This window comes from Sturnira hondurensis, unplaced genomic scaffold (assembly GCF_014824575.4).
Source record: "Sturnira hondurensis isolate 20B ecotype Veracruz unplaced genomic scaffold, ASM1482457v3 Scaffold0010448, whole genome shotgun sequence".
Taxonomy (NCBI): Eukaryota; Metazoa; Chordata; class Mammalia; order Chiroptera; family Phyllostomidae; genus Sturnira; species Sturnira hondurensis.
This window is the reverse complement of record NW_028083079.1, coordinates 5,747,210-5,760,469: the sequence shown is the minus strand read 5'-3', so window position 1 is coordinate 5,760,469 and position 13,260 is coordinate 5,747,210.

The following is a 13,260-nucleotide window of genomic DNA, read 5'->3' as shown; positions in this document are numbered from 1 at the left end:
TCACCATATCTCACCTGAGGATATGTTTATTGACTTTAGAGAGGGGGGAGGGGGTTAGAGAGGGAAAGAAACATTGATGTGAGAGAGAAACTTTGATCGGTTGCCTCCTGTACACACATTGACTGGGGTTCAAACCCACAACCTAGGCCTGTGCCCTGACTAGAGTCGATCCCTCGCCTTTTTTTTTTTTTTGGTGTATGGAAAGATGCTCCCGTCCACTGAGTCGCCCAGCCAGGGCCTTATTTCCACTTTATAGAAGAGGAACTGTAGGTGGAGAGAAAGAGCCTTCCCCAAGGTCCGATGGTCAGTCAATGTGAGCATGTGAGTGTCTTGTCCCGAGTCTGCCTGAGCCACGTTTGCAAGTCCAGTGGCCGGTCAGAGTTGGCTGCCCGGCAGGGGCCCAGTGAAAGGTGGTTGGCCTGACTCAGCTTCCCCACTTCCTGAGCCCAGCAGGTGTGCACAAGACCTCCTGGTCTTCCAAACAAAAGATGTAAAGCTGTCTCTGTATGCTTTGCATGTTTCATGCCTGTTGATAAACTTGAAATTGGTGTGCTCCAAACAGCCTCAGAGCGCGCACTCCTGTAGGATCTTTCATTTTGTCCTGAAAATTGGGGCAGAAAATTTCTGAGCTGGTGCTATGTTCAGAATGGAGCTTATTATCACGAGCGCCCCTGATGCTCGAGCTGTGTGAAAGACCTAGTAAATAAAATGACACTGGCTGGCGCTCATTCCGGCCTGTGAGGACCGGGCATGCCCAGGAGGGAATACACAGGGGCGATGGCAGGTTCTCCCGCGTAATTGCTGTGGCTCTGTCTGAAGCTGCGCCCATGCTTCCCAGAGATCGGACCGTGAGGAAATTTAATATAGTGTATTGGGGAAAGCTCTGGGTGAAGAGTCAAAACTACTGAGTTCAAGTCTTGCAGAATGAACTTGGCAAGATTATTTTTCCTCTCTGGGTTTCCCTTGGAGGGGAGACCTTAAGAACCTTAGACTTGGATAAGCCATCTAGTTTAATCACTGTTCTGAGGCTGAAGCATCTTTCTTTCCTATACATACATATATATATGTACATATAGGTTTCTATGTGTATGTAGTGCACATGTAGATACGTATATACACATGTGTATATATGCATACACTCACATAGCATCGCTGGTTGTCCCTCTTGTCACTCCTGCACTGCACCTGTCACTCCTGCACTTGTCACTCTCTCACACTGTGAATGCAGGAGTAGAGATCAGCAGTGGCACTGACTTAGCAGCAGGGCCCAGGCTGAAAGACCCAGGTGCAGGGAGAGGCTGGGTGGTGATGGTGGGTCCTACGCCCAGGTGCAAGCCTAAGGAATGAGGATGTGTCTAGACAGAGGGTATGGGGGCTGGTGGGTGGCACCAGAAGAGAGGAACACGTGGATAGGAGAGAACAGACAAACCACTGCCAGCTCGGAGCAGCGCTCCTTTGCTCTCCCTGAGGCCTGGCTGCTCTGCGCTCCCTACGTCCACTAATTTTTAGATGAAATCACTGACAACCTAGTGTATTGGTTAGCTTCATGAGAGACAACCATCTGTTATTGCCTGTGATGTTGGCTGGGAGGCCCCGCTGCTCTGGGTGGGTGGGGCTTGGCTGAGCTGGCTTGCATGCCCGAGGTCAGCTGGAGGTCAGCTCTGGGCTGTCTGGTCTTCATGGCTGTGGCTGGAGCACCTCATCTTTTCTCCATGCTCTGCTCACCCTCTTTCACAGCTTGGTTGCTGCAGGGGCAGGGTCTGAGTGTGAGAGAGAGACAGACAGACAAACAGACAGAGACATGGAAAAGTGCCAGGACCTTTGCAAGTTTCTGTGGGTACCAAATCCGCTACTTTCCCATTGGTAGAAACAAGTCACATGGCTGAGTCCAGATTCCAAGGCCTAACAAACTGCAAACGTGGGACACAGGGACACCATTATTTGTGGCTATGAATGCAATTGATCTGTTACCTCTGGGGTCACTTAAATGAATTTCTGAAGAACACAAAATTAATTAATAAAACAAATGTTTATTGAGCCTCTACCATGGAGTACCTTTTCTGGTACTCCACATGATGGGGATTTGGAAGTGAGTAAAAGAGAATGTGTACCATCCCCACCTCATGCTAAAAGTGAAGTCCTGTGGGGGCCTTAAAGAGCATCCTATCCAGCCCCTCATATTCAGATATGCAAGGCAGAGTGGAGGACGGACGGACACAGCGGGGACAGAGAGCCAGGGTTTGGATCACTCTAGTCTGCTGTTCTTGCTGTCCGCGCTTCTGTGTCCTCCACTGTCACTGTGAAAGCACCCTCGGCACATGTGACCCCCGCCACTCACCTCCCACCCCCGCAACCCCTCCACGTCTCCTTAACATTTGACCAATAACAGAATCCCAGGCCTCAGCCACATCACCAAATGTGTGTAGAAGCATCAATCTCCAAAGTTATGGAAGGAAGGGCATGGAGAGGAAATCTATATTCGAAAAATCATTAATTTCACTTAAAAATCATGCCTGTGTTATTGACTCTGTCTGCTGCTTGGATTTGGTTTATGGTTCCACTTCATGGTTTGGTTGCTTGGCCTGCCAGGAGGGATCCAGAGAGTGGGGAGCTGATACATCAAAATCCTTTTTGTGTGGCCGCATTTGACGCGTGCTTAGAATGGGGTGGGTGGAGGGGGAGGAAACTGGTATTTGTGGAGCCAGTGGGCACCCCGATCCCCAGTTTATAGGTAAAAAACCAGCCCTTGAGTTCATAGCTTGCCCAAAGGGTGGAACCTCAGCGGGGTTGGACTCTGCCCACTGCCTTTCCCCCCTGGCCCCCTGACTGTCCACTCCTCTAAGACTGGTTTTTGCCCGGGGGCTTGTAGGAACTGCCCCGCAGCCCCACCCTCTGTCTCCTCTTCCCTCCCTGGCAGTACAAGGACTTCATTTCCAGAAGGCACAAACTGTTCCCGACATAAAATCATCCCCAAGAAGATATACTTTCCTGGGTGACTTATCGTTCTTTGTGTTTTTAGTGCTTTAAGATTTTTATGTTTCCAATAACCCAAAGAAAGATGATGGATATATAATAACACTGAGCAATAACAGACTGTATTTACAAACACATATATATGCTCCATCAAATGTACATATTTTTATACCTCTCACCCATCTTTCTGGGGCGGCTGCATTTTTTGAATTACGTGGTGTAAGCAGTGAGCCCATCATCCTGCTCACACGCCCATAAATTACCCAGAGGAAGCGGGGCGATCTGGAAGCCTCCCGCCTTAAATCACCTGCAAGTATGTTTCCCCCTCCTCTTTCTGGGATGGCTCACCTGGGAGCGGGGGTGGGGGGCATCCCAGAGGCAGAGGCAGAGAGCTGCACTGGGAAACAGGTTCTGGTTCTTTTCCTGTCTCTAAAATTGACTTGCTGTGTGACCCTGAGAGAGCAGCTTCTCTACTCTGGGCTTCAGTTGTCCCATCTGTAGAATGGGAAACTGAAACCAGACATAGAGAGTGCTTGGCCCCTAGGTTTTTCAACCAGGCAACCACGGCAAGGAGACCAGACCCAGACCAGCTCTCTCCTGTGTTCCCTCCTGCGGGTTCAGGGGGTCACTGCTCTTGTAGGTGGATGATATCAATAACTCCTCTTCCTCCAATTGCAGTGGTGTGTGGAGACACTTGTGCAAGCACAGCAAGTGTGAGGTTTGGGGGAGTGACACTGCATCATTCATCATTCCTGGTATTGCATGTGTTCATTTTTAGGTTTAATTTTAACTTTCTAATAAGCTGTGGAAGAAATGGGACTTTGGACGAGTATCCCAGGGTTTTGAAGGGTGCTGTGGGTCAATTCTGTGGGTCAGAACTGGAGCACTGCAGAGGTGAATGGGCCAATGTGGAGGACCCTCCATCGCAGATCCCAGGGAAGGCAGGGCAGGCCTTGGAGGTAGAGTGTGGATAACCAGTAGCCGATCCTGCCTAGCAGAACTGCCTGCTGTGGTCACAGCTGAATTCAGCCTGAGCATCCAGGTTTTTCATGCTCATCTTTAATTTACCTGCCCGGAGTTTTTCAGGTCACCATGCATTATTCATGAGCCCTTTGTGAATTTAGCATCCAAAGCTTTGGATAAAGGGATGTCAAAACTGATGAAAACCAAATCCTATTCCTAAAGAATTCAGAGGCACAGCCAGGGACTCTCAATCAAAAGAGTCACTGCTGGGCCCTGTTTTGGGGGAACTCCAGTCCAGCCTTTTCCTAGGCAGCATTTGCAACTGCATCTTCACTGGGTGGGGTGGGGGTGGGGGCGGGTCTCTCCTCGGAAAAGAGCTGATGAATAATTGAACGAGAACCAATAGGAATGCAGAGAAATGCTAGCTCCCCTCCCCAACCTGGTTCTCACCAAAGGGAAAAATCTACCAGTCGGTATGTTTGTGTGAAGGGTGCCTAGTGGGACTGAAGCAGAATTAAACATGGAACAAGATGAAAACAAGGCATTTTTTTATAGTTTATGAAAGAAGTTGTCAACTAGGGCTTCATCCATTGTCTCGATTCTCCCAGTTCCTGCCTGAGCCCTCATGCCATCTCTTGGCACCAGGCTCGGTGGTTGGCACTTTTGCTCATAGCAGCCTGAGGAGGGAGGGGCAGTTGTTGTCTCCATTTTATAGAAGAGGAAACCGAGGCTCAGAGAGGTCGGGTTATTTTCCCAAGCCAGTTTAACAGTGAGGTAGCTCATTCTGGAAAATGACCCCAAGGACCAAAAGGGAGTGCGGTGGACATAGTGAAATAACGCAAGCCTGTCGAAGGACGTTGGATTGACCAGGCTGGTACGTTGGGCCACTAGGGCTCAGTCCTGCTGGGAATCCTGGAGGAGTTATATAGACAGAGCAGGGGTCCACACCCTCTGGGCTGCGGACTGGTACTGATCCAGGCCTGTGAGGAACCGGGCTGCCCAGCAGGAGGTGAGCTTGAAAGCAATGCACTTGAATCATCTCAAAACCAACCCCCCCCAGCCTGTGGAAAAATTGTCTCCCATGAAACTGGTCCCTGGTGCCAGAAAGGCTGGGGAACACTGATATAAAGTGTGCCTCAGAATTGTCTGCTTGTCACTCAGAGGGGGGGATAGTTATATTCCAGTTTCTGTTCCCTGCTGGTTGGAAAATGCCTAGGAGGTTGTAAACGCCCTCACACTTCCAGGTTTGTGCATTGTGGTGGTTCGTTTCTCTGTGTCAGCTTGACTGGGTCACAGAGGAGCAGCCACCTGGCTAGGCCTTATTTCTCAGTGTGTCTGTGAGGTGTTTTTCTGGAAAAGATCAGGGTTTGAGTCAGTTGCGGCTGAGTAAAGCAGAGGACCCTCTCCAATGTGGGTGGGCGTCATGCAACAAGTTGAGGGCCTGAATGAAACAGAAGAGTGGAGGAAAGAAGAATCCTCTTTCTCTGCCTGGCTGCTGAGCTGACACTTTGCATTTCTCCTACTCTCAGACTGAGAGTTACACATGCTGTGGTGGAGGATGCAGAATCCCATGTGATGTATAAATCCCATTGGTGCTCCTGGTGCTCAGGCCTTTGAACTTGGACTAGAACTTGACACCACTGGTCCTCCTGGTTTCCATGCCTTCAGACGCAGACTAGAACTATGCTACTCACTTATGTGGATCACGCAAAGCACTTTTTTTTCTTTCTCAGAGTAAGTTTCCCTCTTCCATCCAATGGGAACCAGGCTGCAGGAATGGAAAGAACAAATACCACGAGTATATCATGAAGTGAGGGTGAGAGAAGCCAACCCGACTTTTAACCTTGATTTCTTGACCTATTTATGTATTTTAAATACCAGTGACCCAGCTCTGCAGGTCACTGTCTCAAAGTTGGCTCCTTAACTGAGTCTTTAATGAAACATTTAAGTATTCCAATGTCCTGAGGTCATGCACCCATTGCCCCAGCTCTTTCAGGGGTCTAAGGTGACATTATGTAGGGTCCTGCATTCTTTAAGTCAATGATTGGTGGCATTGGCAGAGGCAATGCAGTCAAAGACGGTAGACCTGTATCGAGAGTGGATCTCAATCCCTGCACAGATGATGGCTGCCCTGTCTTCAATCAAAGGAGTTCAGGGTGATTAATCTGCCACCAAGTGGCTAGCTAGTGTCCTCGTGGTACCACTTTGAGGGCTCATTTTTAGTGTCTGCTGCTGTTAGTTTAGGCATTCACCAGTGGCAGTTGTTAGGTAAGCCTTAGTGAGAAGGAGCCCAAACTGCTGGGCCTATATTTAATGTCCATCCCTGTTCCCTGGATGCTCTGTTTATAGACCCACAGCACGACAGTCGGGGGGCCGGAAGGAAGGAAGGAGGCTGGCTGGCATCCACTGGTTGCATCAGCCTGTCTGTCTAGCTGTTAAGTGCTTCTTCTGCTTGGATGACCTACTGTGTGCAGTAACACGAGACAAGGGCCTGCATGTTTTGTTTTCATACCCACAGACCCATTCACATGCTTCTTCTACATTCCCCATAATTCCTGGTCTCTAAAGTCTGTGCTCCTTCCAGGCCCCTGATCAACCCTTTGTCGTTGCCCAGGAGTCCATGTATATTCAGACCTCAGCACCTTTATGCTTCCATCCAGGTGAGCTACCAAGGACACTGCTCAAAATGCCACCTACTGGGAGGAATCCTCTCACCCCTGTCCTCCAGGGTCACTGTGAGTAGGGCTCTAGTGTGACAGCCATTTCTTTTGAATAGCACCAACATTTCTGTGCACCAGACCTGAGTTTAGTGGTCAGGAGGGAGTTGTCAGGAGGCCATGGGTGTAAGTTGAGGGAGATATGGTGCAAGAGATGTGAGGTGTTGTCAGCCTTCAGCCACACAGGTAGTGGCTGCAGCAGTGATGGAAGCAAACGGGTGGGAAGAGAGGATGTGAGATGAGCCATTCAAAGTACTCAAGACAGTCCTCTAATTCCCACTGTGCTCACACAGAGCAGAACCAGGAGAGTGATCGTGAGCGGAGAGCATGATGGAGTCTAGCTTTTCTTGAGACCCTACCTGTCTGTTTGGGCTGTTTATATAATTGATAATAATATTTAATCCTTGCAACATGTGTATAAGGTATGTGGTAGTATTTTCATTTTACAGATCAAGCAACGGAGGTTCAGAGAGAGAAAGTCACCTGACCAAGGACAGACACACTGTGAGTTAGTGTTGGAGACAGATGTTACTCCTGTATTATCTTGACTCTGAAGCCTGTCCTTTACTGGCAGGACTGGGGCTGTCACCAAACATGAAACTGCTTCCTTCTTTACTTGTACCTTTCCAATCACAAGTCTGCCCTTGACTGGGGAAGACTTAGCTATAGGCCGCCCCCATTTCCTTGATTCTTGGGTTCAATACCCATGGTGAACAAGTTCATACTTTGGTGGCTTCTTTAATCCCAAGGCACCCACTACATGTACCAATAGCATCTTCAATTCTTGAGTGTAAAGTTACTCTCCAAGGACATCACTAGGATTTTCTAGGTTCTGAATCTTCTAGCAATTATTCAAGTTTACCTCTCCAGGGTAAGGTTCTCAGAGGGAAGACTTGCAGGGGTGACATATCACATTTTTGTTACAGAGAGCTTAATAGCTAACATTTATTGGACTATCGCTATGGACCGGGTGCTATTCTAAGTACTTCACCTATATCAACTCATGTAATCTTCTCTGTAATCCTATGAAGAAGGTACAAGTTTCATGCCTACTTTTCACCTGGAAACACACACACACACAAAACCAAACAAAACCAGGCACAGAGATGTGAGGTGTTTTAGTGAAGTCGTGTGTGGAGAAGAGAGACAGGAAGTCCATCCTGTACCCATCATGCATGTCACCTCACTTAGACTGCAGCTTGGAGAAGGCTTGAAGGGTACCAGTCTGGTGGCAAGGACACCAGCCAGTGATAATTGCAAAAAGCCAGATGGTAGCCTAGATGGAGATGGAAAAATCTGGAACGGGGAGAATCTAGAACACTGGGAAGTAATTTAGGCAATGGACTCCATCAGAGTGGATGTTATGGCACACTTAGTTGATATCCTGCTCACCTCTCTCGAGCCCGACCACTGCCTGGCTTACTTCCAAATGCAGTACCCGGATCTTTTTGCCTGAAGGCTTTCTCTGAAGCTAGGAACTGCCTGTGACTAAGACAGGATGTAAGTGACAGGGAATTAACACCCCACTGGGCTGCCCTTCTCCGATACACAATGTGACTCTGGGGCTAGTGTCTACACCATTTTCTCACGTGTTCACATGGAATGAAACCTCAGTTGCCCACAGCACAGATGGCTTGATAAATGTGCCTCTGGTTGGTTCCTTTTCTTCCCTATCTCCCTGTTCTTTTACCCTGGGTTTCCTACACTTCCCCAATAAACTGTTTGTATTTAAATCATTCTCAAGGTTTGCTTTTGGGGGGGACCCAAACTAAGGCAGGGGCAGAAAGGTAAGGGTTAAAGATACTCTGGAAGGATTAGGTATCTGGCTTGGGTAACTTTCCCAGAAAACTGGGGCTCTGGGGCAGGAGTACATTTGGGTGGGGGTGAGGAAAGCTACGGTGAGTTATGCTAAGGACCTGGAGAATCTGAGATGCCCACAGGACATCTCCGAGGTGATGCTTCACAGGCAATTGGCTCTGTGGGTCTGAAGCTCAGAAGAAAATTCTGGGCCTGGAAGAACCCATGTTAGAATCACCAGAGCCATACCAGATGACTTACCTCAAGGTGTGGGCATGGCTGTTCCTGTACCACCTCCTGAATCACGTCTGACCCTCTCTCCCCTGATCTTCCTCAGATGGAAGGAGAGAAGGTGGGGGGGTTTAGGTGGGTGGGAGCCAAGAACGTGCTCATCAGAGGGCAGAGAATGGAAGCATGTTTACGTTGAGGGCACATTTATTAAGTTCTGTCAGCAGCTGCAAGCACATCTCTGGTAGGTTTCCTGCTCAGCAGAGAGAGTTTTGGAGTAAGTGATGTGGTCACAAGTGTTGGTGTAACTTTTCTCAGCTGCTGCTGCAGACACACTAAGTTTGTTGGAGATACCATTTGGGCTTCAAAGTGGCCAACCCCGAGATAGCACCATACCCTGTTGACATCCTGTGCGCTCAGAGCAGAACCTGTCTTCTAACAGGTCTGGTCCACGTCCTACCCACCAGATGCTGAGATCCCTGTTGCACCTCCGACGGAAGGTTGTTGTGCCCTAGCTGGGGTTCTCTGAGTCATGAGAAGTTCATTGCTTTACAAAGTAGACCATTTTAGTGGTGGAACAGCTTTCATTATTAAAGAGTTCTTTTTCTCCGAAGGAATTTGGGGTCCTCTATCATGTCATAATCGTCCTCCTCTGTGGTGGGCTCAGATGTGTCCATGGCTGAACTGGTGTCAGTGTTGGCTGATTCTGCCTAGCCCAGCTCTGTGTCCTGCAGGGGCAGCTGTGTGGCATAAACAACCCGCTCTTCCTCAGAGTGTCCTGGAGAACCTTCCAAGTGTGGACCCCCACAATGAGGCCATTTGAAATGCCATGGGCTCCCTGGACTCCCAGGCCACCACAGATGGCAAGAAGGACAAGAAAGAAGAGAGTAAGAAGTGAGATGGGAGGGGTCCTACTTGGAGCTGTACAGGGTGGGGTGGGATACAGAGCTAGATATGTCATCAGTAACCATTATGACCTAACTAAAGCTTGGAAACTTAAAAAATTAGTTATTCCACTAAGCTGACATTTTCTCTCTACCATTTCTGCTCATGGGCTCTAACCTTACTCCCACCCTGGGCCCCTCTGACCTCCTTTCCTCCCATTTGTAGGGTCCTTTGTAAAGAACTAGAGGTAGTGGCTTGCCATCCTTCCTTGACACTTCTGGTGTTTGGACTGGATTAGCTTTTGGTATTTTTGTTCCCCAAACTCTGGCCTTGCTAAGTAATGGCTAATCCACAGTCAAGAACTCAGGCTGCAGGTCCGACCACCTGGGAAGTGCAGGCTACCATGTAGACTGCTTAACCCTGAGGAGAGCCATTCGCGTCATTGACTTCCTGCACAACCCGATCTGGCAGCCTTGAGGTTGGGCTTCAGCCTCTTCTCTTTTCAGCAGTTTTGCAGATATTGGTCTCTCCATCGGAAACACACGGTTGTTTGCTCGAGAAGTCGTTATGGAAAGAGAGAGACAGGCAAGGTCTATAATAAAATCAAGCTTGTCTCTCAGGCCAGAAGACTGGCAGTTATCCCTAATACTTCTTTCTTTTCACCCAGTCCTGTCAATTTGGCTGCCTTCTAAACAAATCACTAATCTACCTACCTGTTTCCGTCACCCTGTCCTTCCAGTTCGCCATCATGTGGATGACCTCAGCAGCTTGCCTGCTGGTCTCCCTCCTTCTTCCAATCCATTCTCCACAAAGCAGCCCGAGTTGTCTTCTTGACATTCAAATCCAGCACGTCTCCCCCGTTTAGGATTCTTCAGGGTCTTTCCGACGTTCTTAGGCCAAAGACCAACATTTCCAACAAGGCAATGCCTGATCTCGGCCTCCATTCTTCTGGTGGGCTTTTCCCCAGCTGACAGGTCACTGGGATTGGGTGGATGCAGTCGTAGGCACTGGGAGACTTTGGGGCAGGGTTTCTGACCTCAGCACTGACAGGGTTTTTGACATTTTGTTGGGGGTTGTCCTGTGCATTGTAAGATGTCTAGAAATATCCTTGGTCTCTACCCTTAGATGCCATTAGTACCTCTCCCCCACCCCCCCCAGGCCCCAGATGTGATAATCAGAAATATTTCCAGACATTTTCAGTCTCCCATTGAGAAATGTCGCTTTAGAGAGAGACCTACCTGGACTTGAGTCCAACCTCAACTTTGACTCTTGCCAGTTGTGTGATCTTTGGTAGGCCACTCAACCTTTCTGTGCCTTGGTTGCTTCATCTATAAAGTGCAGTTATTAATAGAAACCTGATGCTTGTGACAGTCAAATCAGACCAGTTGTGTACAGTGCTTGACAACAAAGCAGCAAGCTATATGTGTTCAATAAATACATGTTCATTATTACTGTTCCTATTATTATTGTTGGTTTTCTCAACATTTCCACTCAAATGGAATTTTGGGGGTGGGTTGAGTTAAAGAGCAAAGTCCTTCAGATACACGTAACTGCCACCCCCTACATCTTCCCTAAAAAGTAGCAGCTTCTTCTCAAGCTGGGGAAGAAACCAACCTGTACATTTTTTTTCTGAAAAGTTGGTTTCTTGAGGGAATGAACATAAATAGGCTCTCCTCCCTTGGGAAGTAGTGGCCTTTTCCAGGGGATGGTTTAATCTTCTGGAGACAGATGAATATGAGCTGCAGTATTCCTGCAACACTACCAGGGGAGTTGGAGAGAGGGAAAGAATTTCAATAGGGCCTTGGGGGCACTCGGGGTGTTCCAACAATAACACGTTGTGCCTTGAACTCTCCTCTGTGACACATTCCTGGAAACACCAACCCAGAGGTGGAGGAAGCAATTTCATGAGTGGAAAGGGGAAGGTCATGTCCTTCCCAGGGTCATGTCCTATCCTCTATAGCAGGCAGGTGTGCTCCTCCAGGTTCTCTGTCTGGTGTCTTCCCCCTGCTCTGCGTCTTGGAAGGCCAACCCTTAGGGACGGCATTATGGATTCTTGTTGGGTTCCCCCAACAGGAGGCAACAGCAGGGGATCAAAGGGTAGGAGGAGAGAGAGAGATCAGACTAATTTTCATCCTCCTTCGCCAGATGGACCTCTGCTAAGCTCAGACCTAGAAGAGGTGACTCAAAAATACTTTATCAACCCTGTTGGTGTTCCCTAGCTTTGCCCTTGTCTTTGTAAATAAGAGACTTTATTAAACTTGTCTCCGTGATGATGTTTTACTATGCCATTGGTTTCCTGCTGGACCCCAGACACAGCAGGTGTTCCAGGAGTCCAGGAAAAGAGGGGGGTGGAAACTCCAGTCTTGGATGAATCCCTGCCCAGGCTCTGGGTTTTGATGGAGTACACTTTGTTCACCTGTGACTCCTCACTGTAGCACGTGGCACAAAGTAGGTGCTCAGTGAATGTCTGTCGACCTGAGTTAATGGGATTTATAATTAGGAGGGGAAAAGGAAGCCAGGGCAGTGAGCTCCTCCTCCTTGAACTTGGCAATACTCACTGAGGCTGTGGGCATCACAGAGACATTTGGTAAAAGGCAAAAGATTTATATGATCTGAAGAGAAACCAGAGTATGTCACAGGGACGTTTGGTAAGCGGCAGGATACATGGATGGATTCTGTGATCTGGTTATGCAGTCCTAACCTCAGGGTCTAGCTGGGCTTATGGAAGGTCCCTTAAGGAGGGGGGTGACTTATTGTGCCATATTTGGGAAACGCAGAATCCTATGAGGACTCTGGAGATGGCGGGGGTGGGAAAGGCTCAGAGAAGGGAAACTACCTACCCAAGGTCACACAGCCAGAGATGCTGAGTAAGGCCAGAGCGTGTGACCTATCTGTTAGTTATAGCAGTCACCTACTGAGCACGTACTCTGGCCAGATGCTTAGCTCATCTCGGTTTTCACAACACTCTTGCAAGTAAGACATCGTTAGCCCTTTCACGGGTGGGAAAACTGAGGCTCAGACAAGCAAAGTGATTTGCCCAAGGTCACACAGGTAGGAAGACACATAGCTCAGATTCAAATGTGACTTTAAAACTATGTCCTTCTACTTTAATTTTCTCTTTGCGACCACTAAGAAGTACCTAAATCTACTCTCCTAGACTTCATTTTTTTCAATAGTGCTTGCTGAGTCTCAAAAAAAAGTTGGGGTTCAACTAGAAAGAAATAAAAAATAAATAAATTGTACATTTTTGACATTTAAATTTTATGGGGAGGTAGGCAAAGACTGACCAGATCTGGACAGCTGGGCAGAGAATTCTGCCCAGTTCCTGTCCCGTCACAGTGGAATTGTTGTTACTCTGGCCAGCAGAGGGCAGGACAATGGTCAAAGAAGGAGATGGCGGACAGAGCGCACCTAGGTGTCAGGGCCCAGGCAGAGAAGCCCATGCAAGGTTTTTGGGAGCCTGGCAGACCCTTCCTCCCTCTAAGTAGCTGCCCCAGAGTCACAGATCTAACTGGGATTGTGCAATTTTAGAGTCATTTGTTCTTTTATTCATTCAATGAAGATCAAGTACCTCCTTTACGACAGTACTGGAGATCCACTGGGGAGCAAAAAGCCTGGGCCCTTGTCCCTAGGGGTGAAGAGTCTCCCGGGAAGGGGGACATTAAGTGAGCTCTCATGATGAAATACATTGAGTGCT